This window comes from Typha angustifolia, chromosome 8 (genome assembly GCF_048772165.1).
Source record: "Typha angustifolia cultivar Huaian chromosome 8, ASM4877216v1, whole genome shotgun sequence".
NCBI classification, from domain to species: Eukaryota; Viridiplantae; Streptophyta; class Magnoliopsida; order Poales; family Typhaceae; genus Typha; species Typha angustifolia.
The window spans coordinates 10,942,126-10,952,181 of NC_133246.1; the positions used below are offsets into that span (position 1 = coordinate 10,942,126).

Genomic DNA, 10,056 nt, shown 5'->3' on the forward strand with positions numbered 1-10,056 from the left:
TCGGCGACGGGGACTTTGGCATCTCCGGCACGCCGCGCACGGGTGAGATGACCGGAAGAGGCAAAAAGAGTGGGGGTGCAACACGAGGACTTCCCAGGGGGTCACCCATCCTAGTACTACTCTCGCCCAAGCACGCTTAACTGCGGAGTTCTGATGGGATCCGGTGCATTAGTGCTAGTATGATCGCACCCGAAGGATTGACAGGGGGTCACCCATCCTAGTACTACTCTCGCCCAAGCACGCTTAACTGCGGAGTTCTGATGGGATCCGGTGCATTAGTGCTAGTATGATCGCACCCGAAGGATTGACACCGCTAAACGCATTTAAGAGGAGAAGGAGTTAGCTCGGCGACGGGGACTTTGGCATCTCCGGCACGCCGCGCACGGGTGAGATGACCGGAAGAGGCAAAAAGAGTGGGGGTGCAACACGAGGACTTCCCAGGGGGTCACCCATCCTAGTACTACTCTCGCCCAAGCACGCTTAACTGCGGAGTTCTGATGGGATCCGGTGCATTAGTGCTAGTATGATCGCACCCGAAGGATTGACACCGCTAAACGCATTTAAGAGGAGAAGGAGTTAGCTCGGCGACGGGGACTTTGGCATCTCCGGCACGCCGCGCACGGGTGAGATGACCGGAAGAGGCAAAAAGAGTGGGGGTGCAACACGAGGACTTCCCAGGGGGTCACCCATCCTAGTACTACTCTCGCCCAAGCACGCTTAACTGCGGAGTTCTGATGGGATCCGGTGCATTAGTGCTAGTATGATCGCACCCGAAGGATTGACACCGCTAAACGCATTTAAGAGGAGAAGGAGTTAGCTCGGCGACGGGGACTTTGGCATCTCCGGCACGCCGCGCACGGGTGAGATGACCGGAAGAGGCAAAAAGAGTGGGGGTGCAACACGAGGACTTCCCAGGGGGTCACCCATCCTAGTACTACTCTCGCCCAAGCACGCTTAACTGCGGAGTTCTGATGGGATCCGGTGCATTAGTGCTAGTATGATCGCACCCGAAGGATTGACACCGCTAAACGCATTTAAGAGGAGAAGGAGTTAGCTCGGCGACGGGGACTTTGGCATCTCCGGCACGCCGCGCACGGGTGAGATGACCGGAAGAGGCAAAAAGAGTGGGGGTGCAACACGAGGACTTCCCAGGGGGTCACCCATCCTAGTACTACTCTCGCCCAAGCACGCTTAACTGCGGAGTTCTGATGGGATCCGGTGCATTAGTGCTAGTATGATCGCACCCGAAGGATTGACACCGCTAAACGCATTTAAGAGGAGAAGGAGTTAGCTCGGCGACGGGGACTTTGGCATCTCCGGCACGCCGCGCACGGGTGAGATGACCGGAAGAGGCAAAAAGAGTGGGGGTGCAACACGAGGACTTCCCAGGGGGTCACCCATCCTAGTACTACTCTCGCCCAAGCACGCTTAACTGCGGAGTTCTGATGGGATCCGGTGCATTAGTGCTAGTATGATCGCACCCGAAGGATTGACACCGCTAAACGCATTTAAGAGGAGAAGGAGTTAGCTCGGCGACGGGGACTTTGGCATCTCCGGCACGCCGCGCACGGGTGAGATGACCGGAAGAGGCAAAAAGAGTGGGGGTGCAACACGAGGACTTCCCAGGGGGTCACCCATCCTAGTACTACTCTCGCCCAAGCACGCTTAACTGCGGAGTTCTGATGGGATCCGGTGCATTAGTGCTAGTATGATCGCACCCGAAGGATTGACACCGCTAAACGCATTTAAGAGGAGAAGGAGTTAGCTCGGCGACGGGGACTTTGGCATCTCCGGCACGCCGCGCACGGGTGAGATGACCGGAAGAGGCAAAAAGAGTGGGGGTGCAACACGAGGACTTCCCAGGGGGTCACCCATCCTAGTACTACTCTCGCCCAAGCACGCTTAACTGCGGAGTTCTGATGGGATCCGGTGCATTAGTGCTAGTATGATCGCACCCGAAGGATTGACACCGCTAAACGCATTTAAGAGGAGAAGGAGTTAGCTCGGCGACGGGGACTTTGGCATCTCCGGCACGCCGCGCACGGGTGAGATGACCGGAAGAGGCAAAAAGAGTGGGGGTGCAACACGAGGACTTCCCAGGGGGTCACCCATCCTAGTACTACTCTCGCCCAAGCACGCTTAACTGCGGAGTTCTGATGGGATCCGGTGCATTAGTGCTAGTATGATCGCACCCGAAGGATTGACACCGCTAAACGCATTTAAGAGGAGAAGGAGTTAGCTCGGCGACGGGGACTTTGGCATCTCCGGCACGCCGCGCACGGGTGAGATGACCGGAAGAGGCAAAAAGAGTGGGGGTGCAACACGAGGACTTCCCAGGGGGTCACCCATCCTAGTACTACTCTCGCCCAAGCACGCTTAACTGCGGAGTTCTGATGGGATCCGGTGCATTAGTGCTAGTATGATCGCACCCGAAGGATTGACACCGCTAAACGCATTTAAGAGGAGAAGGAGTTAGCTCGGCGACGGGGACTTTGGCATCTCCGGCACGCCGCGCACGGGTGAGATGACCGGAAGAGGCAAAAAGAGTGGGGGTGCAACACGAGGACTTCCCAGGGGGTCACCCATCCTAGTACTACTCTCGCCCAAGCACGCTTAACTGCGGAGTTCTGATGGGATCCGGTGCATTAGTGCTAGTATGATCGCACCCGAAGGATTGACACCGCTAAACGCATTTAAGAGGAGAAGGAGTTAGCTCGGCGACGGGGACTTTGGCATCTCCGGCACGCCGCGCACGGGTGAGATGACCGGAAGAGGCAAAAAGAGTGGGGGTGCAACACGAGGACTTCCCAGGGGGTCACCCATCCTAGTACTACTCTCGCCCAAGCACGCTTAACTGCGGAGTTCTGATGGGATCCGGTGCATTAGTGCTAGTATGATCGCACCCGAAGGATTGACACCGCTAAACGCATTTAAGAGGAGAAGGAGTTAGCTCGGCGACGGGGACTTTGGCATCTCCGGCACGCCGCGCACGGGTGAGATGACCGGAAGAGGCAAAAAGAGTGGGGGTGCAACACGAGGACTTCCCAGGGGGTCACCCATCCTAGTACTACTCTCGCCCAAGCACGCTTAACTGCGGAGTTCTGATGGGATCCGGTGCATTAGTGCTAGTATGATCGCACCCGAAGGATTGACACCGCTAAACGCATTTAAGAGGAGAAGGAGTTAGCTCGGCGACGGGGACTTTGGCATCTCCGGCACGCCGCGCACGGGTGAGATGACCGGAAGAGGCAAAAAGAGTGGGGGTGCAACACGAGGACTTCCCAGGGGGTCACCCATCCTAGTACTACTCTCGCCCAAGCACGCTTAACTGCGGAGTTCTGATGGGATCCGGTGCATTAGTGCTAGTATGATCGCACCCGAAGGATTGACACCGCTAAACGCATTTAAGAGGAGAAGGAGTTAGCTCGGCGACGGGGACTTTGGCATCTCCGGCACGCCGCGCACGGGTGAGATGACCGGAAGAGGCAAAAAGAGTGGGGGTGCAACACGAGGACTTCCCAGGGGGTCACCCATCCTAGTACTACTCTCGCCCAAGCACGCTTAACTGCGGAGTTCTGATGGGATCCGGTGCATTAGTGCTAGTATGATCGCACCCGAAGGATTGACACCGCTAAACGCATTTAAGAGGAGAAGGAGTTAGCTCGGCGACGGGGACTTTGGCATCTCCGGCACGCCGCGCACGGGTGAGATGACCGGAAGAGGCAAAAAGAGTGGGGGTGCAACACGAGGACTTCCCAGGGGGTCACCCATCCTAGTACTACTCTCGCCCAAGCACGCTTAACTGCGGAGTTCTGATGGGATCCGGTGCATTAGTGCTAGTATGATCGCACCCGAAGGATTGACACCGCTAAACGCATTTAAGAGGAGAAGGAGTTAGCTCGGCGACGGGGACTTTGGCATCTCCGGCACGCCGCGCACGGGTGAGATGACCGGAAGAGGCAAAAAGAGTGGGGGTGCAACACGAGGACTTCCCAGGGGGTCACCCATCCTAGTACTACTCTCGCCCAAGCACGCTTAACTGCGGAGTTCTGATGGGATCCGGTGCATTAGTGCTAGTATGATCGCACCCGAAGGATTGACACCGCTAAACGCATTTAAGAGGAGAAGGAGTTAGCTCGGCGACGGGGACTTTGGCATCTCCGGCACGCCGCGCACGGGTGAGATGACCGGAAGAGGCAAAAAGAGTGGGGGTGCAACACGAGGACTTCCCAGGGGGTCACCCATCCTAGTACTACTCTCGCCCAAGCACGCTTAACTGCGGAGTTCTGATGGGATCCGGTGCATTAGTGCTAGTATGATCGCACCCGAAGGATTGACACCGCTAAACGCATTTAAGAGGAGAAGGAGTTAGCTCGGCGACGGGGACTTTGGCATCTCCGGCACGCCGCGCACGGGTGAGATGACCGGAAGAGGCAAAAAGAGTGGGGGTGCAACACGAGGACTTCCCAGGGGGTCACCCATCCTAGTACTACTCTCGCCCAAGCACGCTTAACTGCGGAGTTCTGATGGGATCCGGTGCATTAGTGCTAGTATGATCGCACCCGAAGGATTGACACCGCTAAACGCATTTAAGAGGAGAAGGAGTTAGCTCGGCGACGGGGACTTTGGCATCTCCGGCACGCCGCGCACGGGTGAGATGACCGGAAGAGGCAAAAAGAGTGGGGGTGCAACACGAGGACTTCCCAGGGGGTCACCCATCCTAGTACTACTCTCGCCCAAGCACGCTTAACTGCGGAGTTCTGATGGGATCCGGTGCATTAGTGCTAGTATGATCGCACCCGAAGGATTGACACCGCTAAACGCATTTAAGAGGAGAAGGAGTTAGCTCGGCGACGGGGACTTTGGCATCTCCGGCACGCCGCGCACGGGTGAGATGACCGGAAGAGGCAAAAAGAGTGGGGGTGCAACACGAGGACTTCCCAGGGGGTCACCCATCCTAGTACTACTCTCGCCCAAGCACGCTTAACTGCGGAGTTCTGATGGGATCCGGTGCATTAGTGCTAGTATGATCGCACCCGAAGGATTGACACCGCTAAACGCATTTAAGAGGAGAAGGAGTTAGCTCGGCGACGGGGACTTTGGCATCTCCGGCACGCCGCGCACGGGTGAGATGACCGGAAGAGGCAAAAAGAGTGGGGGTGCAACACGAGGACTTCCCAGGGGGTCACCCATCCTAGTACTACTCTCGCCCAAGCACGCTTAACTGCGGAGTTCTGATGGGATCCGGTGCATTAGTGCTAGTATGATCGCACCCGAAGGATTGACACCGCTAAACGCATTTAAGAGGAGAAGGAGTTAGCTCGGCGACGGGGACTTTGGCATCTCCGGCACGCCGCGCACGGGTGAGATGACCGGAAGAGGCAAAAAGAGTGGGGGTGCAACACGAGGACTTCCCAGGGGGTCACCCATCCTAGTACTACTCTCGCCCAAGCACGCTTAACTGCGGAGTTCTGATGGGATCCGGTGCATTAGTGCTAGTATGATCGCACCCGAAGGATTGACACCGCTAAACGCATTTAAGAGGAGAAGGAGTTAGCTCGGCGACGGGGACTTTGGCATCTCCGGCACGCCGCGCACGGGTGAGATGACCGGAAGAGGCAAAAAGAGTGGGGGTGCAACACGAGGACTTCCCAGGGGGTCACCCATCCTAGTACTACTCTCGCCCAAGCACGCTTAACTGCGGAGTTCTGATGGGATCCGGTGCATTAGTGCTAGTATGATCGCACCCGAAGGATTGACACCGCTAAACGCATTTAAGAGGAGAAGGAGTTAGCTCGGCGACGGGGACTTTGGCATCTCCGGCACGCCGCGCACGGGTGAGATGACCGGAAGAGGCAAAAAGAGTGGGGGTGCAACACGAGGACTTCCCAGGGGGTCACCCATCCTAGTACTACTCTCGCCCAAGCACGCTTAACTGCGGAGTTCTGATGGGATCCGGTGCATTAGTGCTAGTATGATCGCACCCGAAGGATTGACACCGCTAAACGCATTTAAGAGGAGAAGGAGTTAGCTCGGCGACGGGGACTTTGGCATCTCCGGCACGCCGCGCACGGGTGAGATGACCGGAAGAGGCAAAAAGAGTGGGGGTGCAACACGAGGACTTCCCAGGGGGTCACCCATCCTAGTACTACTCTCGCCCAAGCACGCTTAACTGCGGAGTTCTGATGGGATCCGGTGCATTAGTGCTAGTATGATCGCACCCGAAGGATTGACACCGCTAAACGCATTTAAGAGGAGAAGGAGTTAGCTCGGCGACGGGGACTTTGGCATCTCCGGCACGCCGCGCACGGGTGAGATGACCGGAAGAGGCAAAAAGAGTGGGGGTGCAACACGAGGACTTCCCAGGGGGTCACCCATCCTAGTACTACTCTCGCCCAAGCACGCTTAACTGCGGAGTTCTGATGGGATCCGGTGCATTAGTGCTAGTATGATCGCACCCGAAGGATTGACACCGCTAAACGCATTTAAGAGGAGAAGGAGTTAGCTCGGCGACGGGGACTTTGGCATCTCCGGCACGCCGCGCACGGGTGAGATGACCGGAAGAGGCAAAAAGAGTGGGGGTGCAACACGAGGACTTCCCAGGGGGTCACCCATCCTAGTACTACTCTCGCCCAAGCACGCTTAACTGCGGAGTTCTGATGGGATCCGGTGCATTAGTGCTAGTATGATCGCACCCGAAGGATTGACACCGCTAAACGCATTTAAGAGGAGAAGGAGTTAGCTCGGCGACGGGGACTTTGGCATCTCCGGCACGCCGCGCACGGGTGAGATGACCGGAAGAGGCAAAAAGAGTGGGGGTGCAACACGAGGACTTCCCAGGGGGTCACCCATCCTAGTACTACTCTCGCCCAAGCACGCTTAACTGCGGAGTTCTGATGGGATCCGGTGCATTAGTGCTAGTATGATCGCACCCGAAGGATTGACACCGCTAAACGCATTTAAGAGGAGAAGGAGTTAGCTCGGCGACGGGGACTTTGGCATCTCCGGCACGCCGCGCACGGGTGAGATGACCGGAAGAGGCAAAAAGAGTGGGGGTGCAACACGAGGACTTCCCAGGGGGTCACCCATCCTAGTACTACTCTCGCCCAAGCACGCTTAACTGCGGAGTTCTGATGGGATCCGGTGCATTAGTGCTAGTATGATCGCACCCGAAGGATTGACACCGCTAAACGCATTTAAGAGGAGAAGGAGTTAGCTCGGCGACGGGGACTTTGGCATCTCCGGCACGCCGCGCACGGGTGAGATGACCGGAAGAGGCAAAAAGAGTGGGGGTGCAACACGAGGACTTCCCAGGGGGTCACCCATCCTAGTACTACTCTCGCCCAAGCACGCTTAACTGCGGAGTTCTGATGGGATCCGGTGCATTAGTGCTAGTATGATCGCACCCGAAGGATTGACACCGCTAAACGCATTTAAGAGGAGAAGGAGTTAGCTCGGCGACGGGGACTTTGGCATCTCCGGCACGCCGCGCACGGGTGAGATGACCGGAAGAGGCAAAAAGAGTGGGGGTGCAACACGAGGACTTCCCAGGGGGTCACCCATCCTAGTACTACTCTCGCCCAAGCACGCTTAACTGCGGAGTTCTGATGGGATCCGGTGCATTAGTGCTAGTATGATCGCACCCGAAGGATTGACACCGCTAAACGCATTTAAGAGGAGAAGGAGTTAGCTCGGCGACGGGGACTTTGGCATCTCCGGCACGCCGCGCACGGGTGAGATGACCGGAAGAGGCAAAAAGAGTGGGGGTGCAACACGAGGACTTCCCAGGGGGTCACCCATCCTAGTACTACTCTCGCCCAAGCACGCTTAACTGCGGAGTTCTGATGGGATCCGGTGCATTAGTGCTAGTATGATCGCACCCGAAGGATTGACACCGCTAAACGCATTTAAGAGGAGAAGGAGTTAGCTCGGCGACGGGGACTTTGGCATCTCCGGCACGCCGCGCACGGGTGAGATGACCGGAAGAGGCAAAAAGAGTGGGGGTGCAACACGAGGACTTCCCAGGGGGTCACCCATCCTAGTACTACTCTCGCCCAAGCACGCTTAACTGCGGAGTTCTGATGGGATCCGGTGCATTAGTGCTAGTATGATCGCACCCGAAGGATTGACACCGCTAAACGCATTTAAGAGGAGAAGGAGTTAGCTCGGCGACGGGGACTTTGGCATCTCCGGCACGCCGCGCACGGGTGAGATGACCGGAAGAGGCAAAAAGAGTGGGGGTGCAACACGAGGACTTCCCAGGGGGTCACCCATCCTAGTACTACTCTCGCCCAAGCACGCTTAACTGCGGAGTTCTGATGGGATCCGGTGCATTAGTGCTAGTATGATCGCACCCGAAGGATTGACACCGCTAAACGCATTTAAGAGGAGAAGGAGTTAGCTCGGCGACGGGGACTTTGGCATCTCCGGCACGCCGCGCACGGGTGAGATGACCGGAAGAGGCAAAAAGAGTGGGGGTGCAACACGAGGACTTCCCAGGGGGTCACCCATCCTAGTACTACTCTCGCCCAAGCACGCTTAACTGCGGAGTTCTGATGGGATCCGGTGCATTAGTGCTAGTATGATCGCACCCGAAGGATTGACACCGCTAAACGCATTTAAGAGGAGAAGGAGTTAGCTCGGCGACGGGGACTTTGGCATCTCCGGCACGCCGCGCACGGGTGAGATGACCGGAAGAGGCAAAAAGAGTGGGGGTGCAACACGAGGACTTCCCAGGGGGTCACCCATCCTAGTACTACTCTCGCCCAAGCACGCTTAACTGCGGAGTTCTGATGGGATCCGGTGCATTAGTGCTAGTATGATCGCACCCGAAGGATTGACACCGCTAAACGCATTTAAGAGGAGAAGGAGTTAGCTCGGCGACGGGGACTTTGGCATCTCCGGCACGCCGCGCACGGGTGAGATGACCGGAAGAGGCAAAAAGAGTGGGGGTGCAACACGAGGACTTCCCAGGGGGTCACCCATCCTAGTACTACTCTCGCCCAAGCACGCTTAACTGCGGAGTTCTGATGGGATCCGGTGCATTAGTGCTAGTATGATCGCACCCGAAGGATTGACACCGCTAAACGCATTTAAGAGGAGAAGGAGTTAGCTCGGCGACGGGGACTTTGGCATCTCCGGCACGCCGCGCACGGGTGAGATGACCGGAAGAGGCAAAAAGAGTGGGGGTGCAACACGAGGACTTCCCAGGGGGTCACCCATCCTAGTACTACTCTCGCCCAAGCACGCTTAACTGCGGAGTTCTGATGGGATCCGGTGCATTAGTGCTAGTATGATCGCACCCGAAGGATTGACACCGCTAAACGCATTTAAGAGGAGAAGGAGTTAGCTCGGCGACGGGGACTTTGGCATCTCCGGCACGCCGCGCACGGGTGAGATGACCGGAAGAGGCAAAAAGAGTGGGGGTGCAACACGAGGACTTCCCAGGGGGTCACCCATCCTAGTACTACTCTCGCCCAAGCACGCTTAACTGCGGAGTTCTGATGGGATCCGGTGCATTAGTGCTAGTATGATCGCACCCGAAGGATTGACACCGCTAAACGCATTTAAGAGGAGAAGGAGTTAGCTCGGCGACGGGGACTTTGGCATCTCCGGCACGCCGCGCACGGGTGAGATGACCGGAAGAGGCAAAAAGAGTGGGGGTGCAACACGAGGACTTCCCAGGGGGTCACCCATCCTAGTACTACTCTCGCCCAAGCACGCTTAACTGCGGAGTTCTGATGGGATCCGGTGCATTAGTGCTAGTATGATCGCACCCGAAGGATTGACACCGCTAAACGCATTTAAGAGGAGAAGGAGTTAGCTCGGCGACGGGGACTTTGGCATCTCCGGCACGCCGCGCACGGGTGAGATGACCGGAAGAGGCAAAAAGAGTGGGGGTGCAACACGAGGACTTCCCAGGGGGTCACCCATCCTAGTACTACTCTCGCCCAAGCACGCTTAACTGCGGAGTTCTGATGGGATCCGGTGCATTAGTGCTAGTATGATCGCACCCGAAGGATTGACACCGCTAAACGCATTTAAGAGGAGAAGGAG

General features: G+C 56.9%; 42 non-coding genes across 42 annotated transcripts; all 42 read right to left on the minus strand.

Moving 5' to 3' along the window:
• Positions 1–72: 72 nt before the first annotated feature.
• LOC140766269 (5S ribosomal RNA) lies at positions 73–191 on the minus strand. Its single transcript, XR_012105315.1, has one exon. It is a non-coding gene; the product is annotated as a 5S ribosomal RNA (ribosomal RNA).
• A 225-nt stretch (positions 192–416) lies between these two features.
• Positions 417–535, minus strand: LOC140766270 (5S ribosomal RNA). The gene has a single exon (XR_012105316.1). It is a non-coding gene; the product is annotated as a 5S ribosomal RNA (ribosomal RNA).
• A 118-nt stretch (positions 536–653) lies between these two features.
• Positions 654–772, minus strand: LOC140766272 (5S ribosomal RNA). Its single transcript, XR_012105318.1, has one exon. It is a non-coding gene; the product is annotated as a 5S ribosomal RNA (ribosomal RNA).
• A 118-nt stretch (positions 773–890) lies between these two features.
• LOC140766273 (5S ribosomal RNA) lies at positions 891–1,009 on the minus strand. The gene has a single exon (XR_012105319.1). It is a non-coding gene; the product is annotated as a 5S ribosomal RNA (ribosomal RNA).
• A 118-nt stretch (positions 1,010–1,127) lies between these two features.
• Positions 1,128–1,246, minus strand: LOC140766274 (5S ribosomal RNA). Its single transcript, XR_012105320.1, has one exon. It is a non-coding gene; the product is annotated as a 5S ribosomal RNA (ribosomal RNA).
• A 118-nt stretch (positions 1,247–1,364) lies between these two features.
• LOC140766275 (5S ribosomal RNA) lies at positions 1,365–1,483 on the minus strand. Its single transcript, XR_012105321.1, has one exon. It is a non-coding gene; the product is annotated as a 5S ribosomal RNA (ribosomal RNA).
• Positions 1,484–1,601: 118 nt separating this feature from the next.
• Positions 1,602–1,720, minus strand: LOC140766276 (5S ribosomal RNA). Its single transcript, XR_012105322.1, has one exon. It is a non-coding gene; the product is annotated as a 5S ribosomal RNA (ribosomal RNA).
• Positions 1,721–1,838: 118 nt separating this feature from the next.
• On the minus strand, positions 1,839–1,957 carry LOC140766277 (5S ribosomal RNA). The gene has a single exon (XR_012105323.1). It is a non-coding gene; the product is annotated as a 5S ribosomal RNA (ribosomal RNA).
• Positions 1,958–2,075: 118 nt separating this feature from the next.
• LOC140766278 (5S ribosomal RNA) lies at positions 2,076–2,194 on the minus strand. The gene has a single exon (XR_012105324.1). It is a non-coding gene; the product is annotated as a 5S ribosomal RNA (ribosomal RNA).
• A 118-nt stretch (positions 2,195–2,312) lies between these two features.
• Positions 2,313–2,431, minus strand: LOC140766279 (5S ribosomal RNA). The gene has a single exon (XR_012105325.1). It is a non-coding gene; the product is annotated as a 5S ribosomal RNA (ribosomal RNA).
• A 118-nt stretch (positions 2,432–2,549) lies between these two features.
• Positions 2,550–2,668, minus strand: LOC140766280 (5S ribosomal RNA). The gene has a single exon (XR_012105327.1). It is a non-coding gene; the product is annotated as a 5S ribosomal RNA (ribosomal RNA).
• Positions 2,669–2,786: 118 nt separating this feature from the next.
• On the minus strand, positions 2,787–2,905 carry LOC140766281 (5S ribosomal RNA). The gene has a single exon (XR_012105328.1). It is a non-coding gene; the product is annotated as a 5S ribosomal RNA (ribosomal RNA).
• A 118-nt stretch (positions 2,906–3,023) lies between these two features.
• On the minus strand, positions 3,024–3,142 carry LOC140766283 (5S ribosomal RNA). Its single transcript, XR_012105330.1, has one exon. It is a non-coding gene; the product is annotated as a 5S ribosomal RNA (ribosomal RNA).
• A 118-nt stretch (positions 3,143–3,260) lies between these two features.
• Positions 3,261–3,379, minus strand: LOC140766284 (5S ribosomal RNA). Its single transcript, XR_012105331.1, has one exon. It is a non-coding gene; the product is annotated as a 5S ribosomal RNA (ribosomal RNA).
• A 118-nt stretch (positions 3,380–3,497) lies between these two features.
• LOC140766285 (5S ribosomal RNA) lies at positions 3,498–3,616 on the minus strand. The gene has a single exon (XR_012105332.1). It is a non-coding gene; the product is annotated as a 5S ribosomal RNA (ribosomal RNA).
• A 118-nt stretch (positions 3,617–3,734) lies between these two features.
• On the minus strand, positions 3,735–3,853 carry LOC140766286 (5S ribosomal RNA). The gene has a single exon (XR_012105333.1). It is a non-coding gene; the product is annotated as a 5S ribosomal RNA (ribosomal RNA).
• Positions 3,854–3,971: 118 nt separating this feature from the next.
• On the minus strand, positions 3,972–4,090 carry LOC140766287 (5S ribosomal RNA). The gene has a single exon (XR_012105334.1). It is a non-coding gene; the product is annotated as a 5S ribosomal RNA (ribosomal RNA).
• A 118-nt stretch (positions 4,091–4,208) lies between these two features.
• On the minus strand, positions 4,209–4,327 carry LOC140766288 (5S ribosomal RNA). The gene has a single exon (XR_012105335.1). It is a non-coding gene; the product is annotated as a 5S ribosomal RNA (ribosomal RNA).
• A 118-nt stretch (positions 4,328–4,445) lies between these two features.
• Positions 4,446–4,564, minus strand: LOC140766289 (5S ribosomal RNA). The gene has a single exon (XR_012105336.1). It is a non-coding gene; the product is annotated as a 5S ribosomal RNA (ribosomal RNA).
• Positions 4,565–4,682: 118 nt separating this feature from the next.
• Positions 4,683–4,801, minus strand: LOC140766290 (5S ribosomal RNA). The gene has a single exon (XR_012105337.1). It is a non-coding gene; the product is annotated as a 5S ribosomal RNA (ribosomal RNA).
• Positions 4,802–4,919: 118 nt separating this feature from the next.
• On the minus strand, positions 4,920–5,038 carry LOC140766291 (5S ribosomal RNA). Its single transcript, XR_012105338.1, has one exon. It is a non-coding gene; the product is annotated as a 5S ribosomal RNA (ribosomal RNA).
• A 118-nt stretch (positions 5,039–5,156) lies between these two features.
• On the minus strand, positions 5,157–5,275 carry LOC140766292 (5S ribosomal RNA). The gene has a single exon (XR_012105339.1). It is a non-coding gene; the product is annotated as a 5S ribosomal RNA (ribosomal RNA).
• Positions 5,276–5,393: 118 nt separating this feature from the next.
• LOC140766294 (5S ribosomal RNA) lies at positions 5,394–5,512 on the minus strand. The gene has a single exon (XR_012105341.1). It is a non-coding gene; the product is annotated as a 5S ribosomal RNA (ribosomal RNA).
• Positions 5,513–5,630: 118 nt separating this feature from the next.
• On the minus strand, positions 5,631–5,749 carry LOC140766295 (5S ribosomal RNA). Its single transcript, XR_012105342.1, has one exon. It is a non-coding gene; the product is annotated as a 5S ribosomal RNA (ribosomal RNA).
• Positions 5,750–5,867: 118 nt separating this feature from the next.
• Positions 5,868–5,986, minus strand: LOC140766296 (5S ribosomal RNA). Its single transcript, XR_012105343.1, has one exon. It is a non-coding gene; the product is annotated as a 5S ribosomal RNA (ribosomal RNA).
• Positions 5,987–6,104: 118 nt separating this feature from the next.
• On the minus strand, positions 6,105–6,223 carry LOC140766297 (5S ribosomal RNA). Its single transcript, XR_012105344.1, has one exon. It is a non-coding gene; the product is annotated as a 5S ribosomal RNA (ribosomal RNA).
• A 118-nt stretch (positions 6,224–6,341) lies between these two features.
• LOC140766298 (5S ribosomal RNA) lies at positions 6,342–6,460 on the minus strand. The gene has a single exon (XR_012105345.1). It is a non-coding gene; the product is annotated as a 5S ribosomal RNA (ribosomal RNA).
• A 118-nt stretch (positions 6,461–6,578) lies between these two features.
• LOC140766299 (5S ribosomal RNA) lies at positions 6,579–6,697 on the minus strand. The gene has a single exon (XR_012105346.1). It is a non-coding gene; the product is annotated as a 5S ribosomal RNA (ribosomal RNA).
• Positions 6,698–6,815: 118 nt separating this feature from the next.
• Positions 6,816–6,934, minus strand: LOC140766300 (5S ribosomal RNA). The gene has a single exon (XR_012105347.1). It is a non-coding gene; the product is annotated as a 5S ribosomal RNA (ribosomal RNA).
• A 118-nt stretch (positions 6,935–7,052) lies between these two features.
• Positions 7,053–7,171, minus strand: LOC140766301 (5S ribosomal RNA). Its single transcript, XR_012105348.1, has one exon. It is a non-coding gene; the product is annotated as a 5S ribosomal RNA (ribosomal RNA).
• A 118-nt stretch (positions 7,172–7,289) lies between these two features.
• LOC140766302 (5S ribosomal RNA) lies at positions 7,290–7,408 on the minus strand. Its single transcript, XR_012105349.1, has one exon. It is a non-coding gene; the product is annotated as a 5S ribosomal RNA (ribosomal RNA).
• A 118-nt stretch (positions 7,409–7,526) lies between these two features.
• On the minus strand, positions 7,527–7,645 carry LOC140766303 (5S ribosomal RNA). The gene has a single exon (XR_012105350.1). It is a non-coding gene; the product is annotated as a 5S ribosomal RNA (ribosomal RNA).
• Positions 7,646–7,763: 118 nt separating this feature from the next.
• Positions 7,764–7,882, minus strand: LOC140766305 (5S ribosomal RNA). Its single transcript, XR_012105352.1, has one exon. It is a non-coding gene; the product is annotated as a 5S ribosomal RNA (ribosomal RNA).
• A 118-nt stretch (positions 7,883–8,000) lies between these two features.
• On the minus strand, positions 8,001–8,119 carry LOC140766307 (5S ribosomal RNA). The gene has a single exon (XR_012105353.1). It is a non-coding gene; the product is annotated as a 5S ribosomal RNA (ribosomal RNA).
• Positions 8,120–8,237: 118 nt separating this feature from the next.
• On the minus strand, positions 8,238–8,356 carry LOC140766308 (5S ribosomal RNA). The gene has a single exon (XR_012105354.1). It is a non-coding gene; the product is annotated as a 5S ribosomal RNA (ribosomal RNA).
• Positions 8,357–8,474: 118 nt separating this feature from the next.
• Positions 8,475–8,593, minus strand: LOC140766309 (5S ribosomal RNA). Its single transcript, XR_012105355.1, has one exon. It is a non-coding gene; the product is annotated as a 5S ribosomal RNA (ribosomal RNA).
• Positions 8,594–8,711: 118 nt separating this feature from the next.
• LOC140766310 (5S ribosomal RNA) lies at positions 8,712–8,830 on the minus strand. The gene has a single exon (XR_012105356.1). It is a non-coding gene; the product is annotated as a 5S ribosomal RNA (ribosomal RNA).
• Positions 8,831–8,948: 118 nt separating this feature from the next.
• On the minus strand, positions 8,949–9,067 carry LOC140766311 (5S ribosomal RNA). Its single transcript, XR_012105357.1, has one exon. It is a non-coding gene; the product is annotated as a 5S ribosomal RNA (ribosomal RNA).
• Positions 9,068–9,185: 118 nt separating this feature from the next.
• On the minus strand, positions 9,186–9,304 carry LOC140766312 (5S ribosomal RNA). The gene has a single exon (XR_012105358.1). It is a non-coding gene; the product is annotated as a 5S ribosomal RNA (ribosomal RNA).
• Positions 9,305–9,422: 118 nt separating this feature from the next.
• Positions 9,423–9,541, minus strand: LOC140766313 (5S ribosomal RNA). Its single transcript, XR_012105359.1, has one exon. It is a non-coding gene; the product is annotated as a 5S ribosomal RNA (ribosomal RNA).
• Positions 9,542–9,659: 118 nt separating this feature from the next.
• On the minus strand, positions 9,660–9,778 carry LOC140766314 (5S ribosomal RNA). The gene has a single exon (XR_012105360.1). It is a non-coding gene; the product is annotated as a 5S ribosomal RNA (ribosomal RNA).
• Positions 9,779–9,896: 118 nt separating this feature from the next.
• Positions 9,897–10,015, minus strand: LOC140766315 (5S ribosomal RNA). The gene has a single exon (XR_012105361.1). It is a non-coding gene; the product is annotated as a 5S ribosomal RNA (ribosomal RNA).
• Positions 10,016–10,056: the final 41 nt, after the last annotated feature.